At 41.4% G+C, this 12,369-nt stretch overlaps 1 protein-coding gene and 1 long non-coding RNA gene across 4 annotated transcripts in view; both read right to left on the bottom strand.

Annotated features, from left to right (window-relative positions):
- Positions 1-12,369, bottom strand: part of dgkza (diacylglycerol kinase, zeta a) — a 119,626-nt gene that overhangs the window by 76,759 nt on the left and 30,498 nt on the right. The window lies entirely within an intron of this gene.
- Positions 8,366-11,631, bottom strand: LOC145653161 (uncharacterized). 2 transcript variants are annotated; one of them, XR_014119477.1, is made up of 2 exons: positions 11,512-11,631; positions 8,366-9,248 (listed from the first exon to the last, which is right to left on the bottom strand). It is a non-coding gene; the product is annotated as an uncharacterized LOC145653161 (long non-coding RNA). The 2 variants fall into 2 exon arrangements; XR_014119478.1 differs by lacking the exon at positions 11,512-11,631 and adding an exon at positions 10,004-10,519.

The following is a 12,369-nucleotide window of genomic DNA, read 5'->3' as shown; positions in this document are numbered from 1 at the left end:
ACCCTCAGAGCTTCATGAAGCACCCTCAAGCATTAACATCTGAGATTAATGACCTGCAAAATTTAAGTGCAGTACTAATTGCGACTAGATCATTCAGAAACTCTGGAAAAGAGGATGGTGTCAAAGTGCAGAATCTCTGTTTCAAAGGGAAAGCCTCCTCTCCTCAGTCTGGTGCTCTAGTGATCAGTGCTAATTAACCACTCCATTTCCTTACATTAACCTCTGCCTCACTAAATGGGTGGTGGTACCACTTTTCATATAGATAGACGGAGAGACAGATGGCACAAGAGAGGAAACCAGTTGAATAGAGAGAGACTGCAATAAAGCACAGATATGGCAAGTATATCTACCCCATTGACCCAGTCATTGGTTTATTGGTTAGCTGACTCTGGTGTCATCATTAGTTAGTAATAACTGAATAATTTTATTTTACTCCCAGTACCATAGCTGTTTTGGTAATATGGTAATATAAACAGGGGTAAATTCAGTTCTTATATCAGACAAGGGAGCCACCCAGTGAAAAGCTAGTGATACTACAGAAACCACATGGTAAAAGGGTTGCCCCAGATCAACACATGCCAGTGTGTGAAACTTGATTCTGTCAGTTTGTAACAGATATATGTTTATAGGAAAAGAGAATCTTTAGAATGAAACAGCAGATCACAAGAGGATCCCACCTGATCAACAGCAGTAGAGCAGGAAGACCTGGCCTGTAAACTTAAAAAAAATCTTGCCCATAAAATTAAAAGAACTGGCCCGTAAACTAGACCTTGGCCACATTTTCCAGAAGTATCATTTCAAGATGTATTCCACAGCTCCATCTAAAATTAAAACAGATGGACTTCAGAGTGTTGACTTACTAAGTGACACAGTGGAAATACAGACATGTACGCTCTCTCTCTCTCACGCACACGCAAACACACACACACACACACACTTCTACTTTTAATGATCAAACACTGGCCTAAACCCTAATATAATTTCATACATTATAATTTCTTCATTATTTTAATAAGTATATTACTAAAAACTATCAAAGCATCCATCACAATTCATACACGGTCAGAACACATTTTTAATTTCCCCAATTCCAATCTGAGTTTACCCATAATTCTACCATCTAGAATGAATAATTTAACCAATATGAATCACATTCCCTCATTGGTTATTAGGTGCAAAAGCACTTTGAAAAATACAAATAGAAAGAACAAAGCCATAATGAATGATATTATTATTACAAACGCATTAGGGATGTGCTGCGATTAAGCGTCATACGGCATCTGCTCTTTCTCTGCACAAACATCTCTGTTCCAGCAGGTGGTGCCAGAGTTCAATGTTTCACTGAAGAGTTTTTCACCCCCCCAAGGCCCACACATATAGACCAACGTGTGCGCACCAAAAGGACAGTGTTTATCCAAGCGCCATGCTCTAGTCTCAGGTAATTCTACACAACACATGGAACTGTTTTTATACAAAGCAGTAATACAAAGCAAATAGTCAAAGATTATTATGTAAAATAGTCAAAGGTGGATACGTAAAATAGGTTATAGTGTCTCCATGGACCCGTTTTCTAATGTGTACACACACACACACACACACACACACACACTCACACTCTTTCAAAGTCTTTTGTTAAATATGACTAAAGACCAAGTATTGACCAGAATGTAATGTGGCCAAATGTCTTTTATAGTGTGTTTAAGCTTACACATGCAGTGAGCAAATCTAGATCAGATATATGTCAGTGTAAAAACTGCTGGCACTCGGAGCTGCTCCCTCTTCATTCGAGACACTAGGAGCCATCAGGGTTTCTCACCATGCGAGACGCTAGGAGCTTTTAGGGTTAGAAGATTCTCTGTCTGGGATAACGGAGGCGGATTTTACACAAGGTGCATTTGTCTGCTATGAATAACACTATTACCCACACACAAAATGGCAGTACATTTACTGCAGCAGAAAGAGAAAAGGTATGAGGAGTGGAGGGCAAAAGGAAACATGCAGAGGAAGAGAAAGTTTTCATGTAGTATTAGAACACACAAAACACTGTTGATTATGAATAACCGGGTAACCATTTTGTGTATAATGGTATAAACACATGCACACACACGCTCACACCCACCCCCCCACCCCAGGCAGAGAGGTGGGGAGGCTTTGTTCATGCTGCTAGGTGGTGGTCTTCCATACAGCCCTGAATCACTGGAACATTCCACATCAGACAGGAGTACAGATGGCCCAGGCACACAGTCAAGGCAACGGGAGGAGAACCCCACCAAGGAACGAGAGAAAAACAGGTCAGAGAGAGAGAAATATGGAGAGAAAGGGGTAGAGAGGAAAAAGGAGAAGACCTGTGTGTGTGTGTGTGTGTTGTGTGTGCGTGCACATGTGTGTGCTTGCATGTTCTTTTTATTCTGAGAACATGTATCTATGTATATATGTGATATCTCCCAGATAGTTGTATCTGTGTGGGTATGTATTTAATATCTCGTGCGCGCGCTGTGGATCTTGAGAATGTGTATTTTTACATTTGATCTCGTGTGTGTGTGTGTGTGTGTGTGTGTGTGTGTGTGTGTGTGGTGTGTGTATATGTGGTTGTCTGTGCATGTGTATGTGTGCGTGTATGCTTTTCACTCTGACTGTGTGTCTGTGAACTGTATGTGTAGCACACACTAGGAAAATAAGAACACAAACACAAAATGTTCCACAGAACATGTTTACAGTGATTACAGCACAACGTTCCCTGGTCATTCAGAGAGATTAATTTGAATGAGTACATGAAATGTTAGGACTGCACATATTTCCTTGTTATGGGGATACACACCTTGAATTGTGCAAGCCAGAGGTGCCCCCCCCCGTACCTGTACGAATGGCACAAGCCAGAGGAGCCCCCCCTACCCCTCTACAAATAGCCCCCCCCCGTACCTGTATGAATGGTGCAGGCCAGAGAAGCACAGGTTGCAGCTGGAGCTGATCAAGGTCCAAGGAAACGAGCAAGAGGGTGAGGAGCCTGCAAGGAAAGCGCAGTGCCCACAGCACGAAGAAGCACTACTATGAAGCAAACCTGCAGCAACAGAATTAAGCACAAGTTGAAGCGAGTGATATTTTGCCCCTCTCATTCTCGGTCTTCTACAGTCAATAAGAACGTGTGAACGGCCACAAATCACTGTGCAGCTTCTCCTATTATAAACTAAAGCATATCTAGTGGTATTAAAGAAAGGGGTTCGGGCATTAAAACATTTTTAGGATGTCAGGTGGATACTGTGAAACAAGACTATTCATTAGGTAAGAGGCAGGTTACACGGCATTGATTAGGTTCACCACGTTCACTAGGCTGCTGCGACTTGGGTCACTCAGGGTGCTATTGCTGTTGGCAGTGTTGGGTAAAATACTTTTGAAAAAAGTGATGGCTGACAGCACTCTTCAAAACGTATTCTGTATTATATTTCATTACAGCACATAAAAAGTAACAGAATGCACATTTCTAATTTCTCCTTGGAAACCTAATACCCCAATCCTTGCAGTTACTGGTTGGAGATTTCTATGTTTATACATTTTCTTCATGTAGCATTTCTATTAATAGGTTTAATGAAAAACAGGCTCACCATTTAACTGCAGTTCTGAAAATCTAATTTTTAATAACATTTTCTCTCATTTCCTGATTCAGTACACTGCTGCTCCCCTAGACCAGTACAACACAGATGGTAAGCTCATGACAAACTTGTCCACTACTGAGGAGATTATTAGTCTCATCATCCCTGATAAGAGCTCAGTAATACTGAGATCAATAACTCATCACATTGATTTATCAGTCTGCTCAGGTTTTAGCAGAAACTTTTGTTTGTATATAGCTAAGCATTGATGGTTTGTTTTAAATATTTTTTTTTATTCAGAAAGCATCAACCACCACCATTGTATTTCACATCAATATCCTGTAACATTATTGCACATTAATAATGTCCAGGTCATGCAGCCCTATGACATATGTTTATCTAAATAAATAGTATTAATCAGTGAAAACAGACCAGTCATATCAACTCAAATACAGTTGACCTGATGATGGATTTCTATATTTACTGATGCACACAGAGTAACACAATCCTAAGTAATAGCATTTAATAATTTCAGAATTTTGATTTTCTAAACACTAGGTTTTAAAGCTTTTCAGATATAGTACATGTTGCTTATACTAACACAAATGGATTCATGGGTTTGAGAGTAAAAGACTATGTGTGTGTGTGTGTGTGTGTGTGTGTGTGTGTGTGTGTGTGTGTGTGTGTGTGTGTGTGTGCACACGCGCGCGCAAGAGAGATAGAGAGTGGATGAAGGAGTGTGACTGCATGAGTGTATGGGTAGGTGTGAGAAAAAGTGAGATAAAATATGTGAAAGATAACAGTTCAGATGAATCTACAGCTACACCAAAACACTGATTACAAATTAAGCATTTAAACCTTAAACCAGTTAAAACTTAAGGCAGTTGTTAGAACAGTACAGCTATTAGAATAGATAGTATAACAGTTACTTACAATAACAATATGGTTATTAGAATAATTATTAGAAAGTCAAAACATTTCTGCTATTAGTAGAGTTATTATAAGGTTATACAGTTATTAGAATACCTATTAGAACAGTTATTACAGTATGGTTATTCAAACAGTTACAACAGTGCAGTTATTAGAATAGGATGGGTATTAGAAGAGCACTTGTCCTGCATGGTTTAGTTCAGTCATCCTCTGACTCCATGCTAGTATCACTTCCTATTCTGACCAGAGTGGCTGTAAATGGACAGATCATTCTCAACCCAGCAGTGACACCGACACACGGAAAACCACCAGCACAGCACCCACTACACACTACCATGTTAGTAGCACTGCTGTGTCTAATGCACTCACACTAACACCCAGTACCGTCCCCCTCACATTTCAGCATTACTACTGTGTTGACAATGATCTGTTACAAAAGTAATATCTGGTCCCATTGGCTACAGTTTGTAATTATACACACAGCAAAAACTCCTGTGTGATCGGTGTACTTCATAGAATGGCCATGAAGGAAAGGTAGGAATCTCTAATAAATTGAATGCTGTACATATTACCATCATGTGCCAGAAGGCTTCCAATGCAAACTGTACTTGACTACATATGGGACAGAATCTAACTTGACGCCTATATCTTTCCAGTCATTGTGCAGTCAGACAGAGAGAAAGAGAGCACTTTAGAAAGAACCAACAAATCATTAACCATTAGAGAAGGTGAACGATCACTCATTTACCATTCCACTGTTGTCTCATTACAGACCCAGTGGATGCAGAACAGAGCAAGTACACACCATACTATAACCCTAACCGTGCTGTATGACCCTGCAGATACAAAGGACGTCATTCTGCATGGGCCTCTCACCTTTCTTCTGATTCAGATTACTCTGATTCTGATGTCAAGGGACTGGATTGTCAGTGTTTGTGTGTGTATGTGTGTGTGCATGCGCATGTGAGCTTTAGCAAGCCTCCATTTGAGAACAACACACTAGCAACATTTTGCTGCTTTGCCAGATTTCCTTCAGCAGAGTCATCCATGTTCCTGATGATGTAGGTATACATGTGCACACACACGACTGACACGTGCATGCATATCTGTGACGCATATGCACGCACATCTGTGACGCACGTCCACCCAGCCCAGAGGCATGTGGTTATTAATAGACAGGCTGCAAAAGCACAGACATACACAGCCCCTGTCTGTATCGCACTATCCATCCGTCTGTCTGTCTGTCCGTCCGTCCACCTGCTTTTTTTCTCTTCTAAAGCATATTTGGGTTTGAGACGTTTTGAGGTGTATTCGAGTTTGAGACGCAACTTGTGATTGGCACAGCACAGTCCAGGAAATAATAAAAAATTAGGAAAAAAAGTAAAAGAGGCAACGGCAGTGAGGATGTGAGGCAGTGAGGATGTGAGGCTGTGAGGCAGAATGACTGTATATCAGTGTGGCTGTGAAGCTATGAGGCAGTGTGGCTGGCTGTGTTGGAAGGCAGGCTGCAAGCAGTTGGAAGTACAGCCTGAGAAGCTTCTACAAGAGTCCCACACACACACACACACACACACACACACACACACACACACACACACATACGCAAAGAGGGTGTGGGTGGGGGTCCCTCTTCTTGAGATTTTAATGTAAATACTTAAGGGTTATTGTGCAATTTCGCAATGGATTTTGTGTGTTAATGTGTGCGCATATTTGGCAATATTAAATGCACATTAGACTAACAACCTGGAGGCATCAGCTTTCAGAGAGTGAGACAGGAGAGAGGAGCAAAAGAGGAGAGAAAGTTAGAGAGGACGAGGAAGGAAGGAGAGGGGGAGAGAGAGAGAGAGAAAAGAAACTTGAAAAATCACTTGCCTGATTTTTTCCACACAATACTAGTGTATGAGACACATTCCTCCCCCCCCCACAAAACACTGGGTTTGTAATGTAGATTTTAGCTTATTTGATAAAATACAGAACAGAAATACATGAGTGTGTATTTATAAAAGGGTGTATGCGTGTGTTTATGCATTTTCAAGTCTGTGTAGGGGTGTGTGTGTGTGTGTGTGTGTGCACGTGTGTGTGTGGAGTGAAAGGCAGGCTTTCTGCTCCAAGACCTGCAGGAGGCCTGAGCAGATGAAAGATACATGTCCAACGCACGCACACACAGCCTAGACATAAACACAGATAAGAGACTATGCCTTAGAGACTATGAGCTGGAACTAAATGCCTGAATCATTTTAGCACAGCACTATGCAAATGCACTCAAGCGGTCTTTCGACAAAAAGCTGACAAATCAGAACGTTAATTGATCAGACCAGACATACACAGCCCAAACCTGCATATGCCTGCCCACATTCTAGCCCAGGCAATATTAACATGGACCTGCACAGCTGAAACTTCAACAGTTCTTCATAGTACTTGCAGGACATCAACAACAGAAATGACAGGCTATGTACAGAAATGCACCGTTGCAGGTTGTGAAGGCGACAACAGCGCTTTTCATACCCTTCCCAAGGAACAGAACTGGCAATGGACATGACTGATTTTCATATTTAACAGGAATACAAATACGCTTAAAAAATGTAGTTTGCTCTGCACATTTCACTTCGGACAGTTGCTCAAACCTTAGAACCTCAAACATTGTACATTCCACTTCACATTTTCACTCAGAGAAGTAGTTACAACTTTATTGGCATCTCGACCCCAGCCTCAACCTGTAAGTAGCTAGCCATTCTGTCAGATTTCAGCCACTTTTTTTTTCAGCTGAAGCCAAGTTACCTTAAATTGAAAGTTTCATAGTGAGGTAACTGAATAAATGCATTCTATGGCACCCTTTAAACAAACATCTTTACATCCTAAATATTTAGCAGTGACTTTTGTTATTTTTAAACTGCTTTTACATTATTTGTCTGTCTTAATATATTTAAACTCTTGTATAATCTGAACATATTCACGATATGACTCCCAAGAAAGACCACCCTTTCTGGTACATGCCCTTCCACGAGCTGGACGTATGTGTGCAAATGTCAGAAGAGGAATGGCTGAGCTTTTGCGGTTGATATCCTCCACTTATGTTGCACATTTTTCTAGCATAGCTAATGTCAAATCCAAGACACTGTGACTGCCACTGTGAACAAGATTTGAGCTGCTGGCAGGTGTTCCCCCAGGAGCGAACAGGAAGTGTGGGAATGGGAAGTGTGGGAAGTCTTTTCATCTAGTGGATGGGAGTCTTGAGCCAGTGCTAATGCATTTGAGCGCCTTAAAGTGCTGGATCAAGAAATGTGCCCTTTTCTAGTAATCACTACAGGGCCTAAGTCTGTAACATTTCCGGAAGACACCTTGCTGGCACAGCAGTTTCCTTTCGTTGTCTGCTGTATGAAGGTTCACATCTCCTGCATTAAAGGAAATGTGTGGGATCTCTGCAGACATCTTGGCTCTGATATACTCACGAACCTTTTCACTTTTGCTGGAATTGTATTGCATCGTTATCTCGATACACAACTGCAGACTGCAGAAATGATTCACCACATTACGCAAAATGTGTTCATGACATCAGGAAGTCAAGCACATCAGTAGGTCATTTACATCATGAGGTTTTGCACAGTTGGTCACCATGACAAGTCCCCATGTCTAGATTGGTTTGATCTCACCTTGATCATAGCCGTAACATGTTCTTTTGCATTCATATGCCAGTTTCTATTTTTAATGCAACATTTTTGTGTACACTGCAGTTTTTAGAAGCTGGAAATGGCGTATGGGAGAGGGGAGTAGGAAGAGGATTTATCAAATCTAAAGTCAATTGTCTCCATCACTTGTTTGGAAACAACTGCCAAAAACAAGAATAAGGGTTACTGAATCAAAATGTGATTTAATAAATCGCTTCAAACAAAGCACCACACACGAGCCTCTAAACACAAGCCTTTGCACAAGAGCCACCACACACAAGGTGCCATGCTTGGCTTCCGGTGCTCCTCTGAGCAACTTCCACAAACACAGAGCAACTTCCACAAATGCAGCAAATCTTGGCTTTTAGCTCCCACAAGCTGACTGCATGGAGCAATTCTCCTGCTTACATAACCAACCCCCGACGTGAACCAAAAATGCACACAAGCACACGTGAGTCAGAGCCCCTCACAAGTTCCTATCACACATCCCACTTCTCAGTGTTTGTGCATGTGTGTGTGGGAATGTATTAAAAATGTATTAAGAGCATGTGTGTGTGCATGTGTGTGTGGGAGTGTATTAAAGAAGTGGATGACCCAAATAGCTGTGTCTCAAGTCAGTTTGTACAAGGCACAGACACAGTATAATTAGAAATCAAGTGAATTATTTAACAGTTCGGATTTAGAAGCCCACCTGACACACTTCAAAAAGGTTTTAGTGTCACATAATGCTGGTTCAACACTGAGTTTTTAAAAGCACAAGTCCCCCAAAAAACTTTGGAAAAACACACCAGTGAGTCACCACTCACAGGGCACAGCCTGTGGGTGTTTATGTTTAGCCCGAGAAGCTGTAGTGTAGGCTGAAGTCTTTGGTAATCACTAGTGCTCCGACTGAGATAGCAGCTTTCCTTTGCAAAAGACTACAAATTCCCAAGTAGCTTAACCAGTACACTGTGTGGTTTCATCTCTTGGACTCCAGTTCCTAGAAAGGCAATCGCCATCTGTGGCCTGGAACCTGTAAGACTTCCCTTGGCTGTACTCTCAGTAGATGTGAAGGCTGACGTAGTTCCTGTTGGAAGAGAACCAGGCACTTGTTAATCATGGATCTTTTCTGGAGGAAGGTATGTGTGGGTAGGCCAGACCAGCCCAACCTGTGCTTCAGACAACACCATTAAGCAAGGTATAGGATCACACGCTACTCCTACAGCACAGATAGCGGCCAATGAATGTCAGTAAACCTGGAGCAGTTATCTGGATAAGCAGTGGCAAGACTACAGTTCTGCATTTGGCCCTGTTGTGTATATTAGTGCTCTTTAGTCTCGATCAAGAAACACTTAGAAAAGTTTAGCCCTTAGTGATGGGCCAGGGAGCATGTGTTTATTCAGCATAAACCTTCAGGGACTATCAATCCTTGAATTATCTCTGTTCCAGTGTGTTGAAGGTCAAGCAGACCATCCCAGGCTGAACTCCCTTTCAAAGACAGATGGTCTCACAAACACCCACAAGCCACAGCATGAACCTTCACACAGATTAATTATGAACAAATGTAATACATGAGTAAAATAATATGAATTCTAAAACCAATGAATTCTAAAAGTATCACTTTGCAGAAACATGACTAGTCTTCAACACACACACACACACACACACACAAAACCACTCCACTGCTGTGCTCCCTTCACTGGCTTCCAGTAGCTGCTGCTTCAGATTTAAAACTTTGATGTTTGCCAACAAAGCCAAAAATGGACCAGCCCCTCCATACATAATGACGATGGTCAGAGCCCAAACCATACCTCAGGTTCTTCAAACCTCAGCTTGACTCACCATGATCCAAGTCTCATGGAAGACAAGCAAAAACTATTCTCTGTCCTGGCTCCCAGATGGTGGAACTTCTACTGAATGTCAAAACATGAGAGTACCTTTCTGTCTTCAAACACAGACTGAAGACTCATCTATTTGTGGAGTATTTAATAACCACTGAGCCTGCACCTTATGCAAATTTTATGGAAAAGATCTAGCACCTATTGTTTGGTATTTTGCTTATAATTGTTTGCTTATTTTGCATTTCTTGTTGGTATCAGCATTGATTCCTGTATTTCAAAAGTATTCTAGTTCAACAGTATCATTGACTCTAACCTACTGTACTGGCTAGGATACATTGTATGAGTAAATGACAAAGCACATTTGTAAGTCACTCTGGATAAGCGCCTCAGTTACATATACAATAAAAACAAAAAAATGTTCTATCACACCCCTTTACAGACACACACACAGATACACAAACATGCATAGCGATACATACACACATGCATACGTGTAGATACACATCTGCAAACACACACTAATTTTATATATATATATATATATATATATATATATATATATATATAAAATTTGGGGATATCTGACCATGGTAACTGGCTTTTATATCTCTCTTATTATCTATCACTTAACTCTCTCCCTCTTCTTATCTATCTCTCGCCCTCTCTTTCATCATTTCCTATGTCCCACAGGCAACAGATGTAAACAAAATTTAAAATACCGTATAAAAATAAACAAATATTTACAGGAGGGCCGCAAAACAGCATGAACCTTCCTGGTACAGCTCGTACTGGCTCTGGCTATGTCATACGTAACTGCAGTTGTCCAGCAGCTAGAGAAAACAAATTAAAGTAGAGAAACTGAAACACTACACACAGACATGCAGATAAGAAACTAAATGCAGCAGGACAGAGAGAAGAGAGAGAGAGAATGTGTGTGGGTGCGTGAGTGAGTGAGCATGATTGAGTGAGCATGACTGAGCATAAGAGAGACACTTATTATGGAAGCACGTAACTGATTTTTTTTTCCTTTTATGAATAAACAAACAGGCAACATTTGGGTATATTGCTGGAGGGGTTGTAGTTTTGAGTCTGGTTTTGCTACCTCTAGCTGTAAGAGTTTGAAGTCTGGTTTTCTTAGATCTAGCTATAAGAGTCATATGTTGTATTTGAGTCTAGAGCAGTTTGCTCTCTCTGAGAAGGGCACTTCACTTGTTCTCTGCAGTCTTAATTATAACAGACTCCAACTACTCCACGGAGTCAATCAACATCGAAACTGATCTCCTAATCTGGACACACACACAGTGGAACTCAGTAATAAAATTTAATTGCCACATACTTTCAGCCTGGCACAAGCTGTTCTCTGATCAGTGGCCTTATGCATTAATTAAGATGATCAACACACCCACACACCTCATTAAGGCGATCAACACACACACGCGCACACACACAAACACACACACCTCATTAAGGTGAACACACACACAGACACAGATGCACACACACACTCACCTAATTCACACTTTCACGCTGAGCACATGCATGGCACATGTCCAATGGTTGATCATAGTACCAGCCTGAAGTGGGTGCATGGCACACAGGAAACTTCAAATCCTTACCTGGTGCCATGCGTTACATTGAGCCATAAAGAGCCAGTCAGGAATGAGGCACTGAAACCTGCCACCCAGACGCTGGTTTCAGCTAACGACTCTAGAGCAGATGGTGATATTTAATACATTTAATACAAAAGTCTGAACAGCATTTAATACAAAAGACTGCAAAAAACCAACATATCCAGGGAGACAAACATGAGACACACTCTCACAGACGCGTGTATGTGCGTGTACACACACACATGCACAGACACATGCACACAGACCTACACACACAGACACCATCATGCAGACACGCATGCAGACAGTTTTGGAGTAGACAAATGAGAGTGAGACAAAAAACAGAGACTGCCTGAGTCAGAGACCATCTGACAGAGAGCTGAGAAAGACAACCTACAGAACTATATAGTTCTGAATGGTGAACTATAGAGCTGTGACACACACACACACACACACTCATATATATATTCCTCCAATCAAACCCAAAAAGCCCCAAAGAACATCATCACATGCTCTCATGCATTCCTAATTATGACTCCATAGAGTCAGTCAACCTCCAATGTTTATGTGTGAACAGAACCACTCAGTCAGTCAACAAATGAATCCTGCATCCTGCTCCCTTATTTAGAATAACTTCAAACTCAACAGTATTTCCTGTTTGGAGCGACAGATGGCACTACCCATCTCAGCCAAGTCCACTCAGCTCCCACAGGCCCCCACAGCACATTGACCTTGATCTTCTTTTTGCACGCACACA

This window comes from Electrophorus electricus, chromosome 23, assembly GCF_041902795.1.
Source record: "Electrophorus electricus isolate QZ-2024a chromosome 23, ASM4190279v1, whole genome shotgun sequence".
Lineage (NCBI taxonomy): Eukaryota > Metazoa > Chordata > Actinopteri > Gymnotiformes > Gymnotidae > Electrophorus > Electrophorus electricus.
Note: the sequence above shows the minus strand (reverse complement) of the source record. Positions and strands in the feature narration are given on the sequence as shown.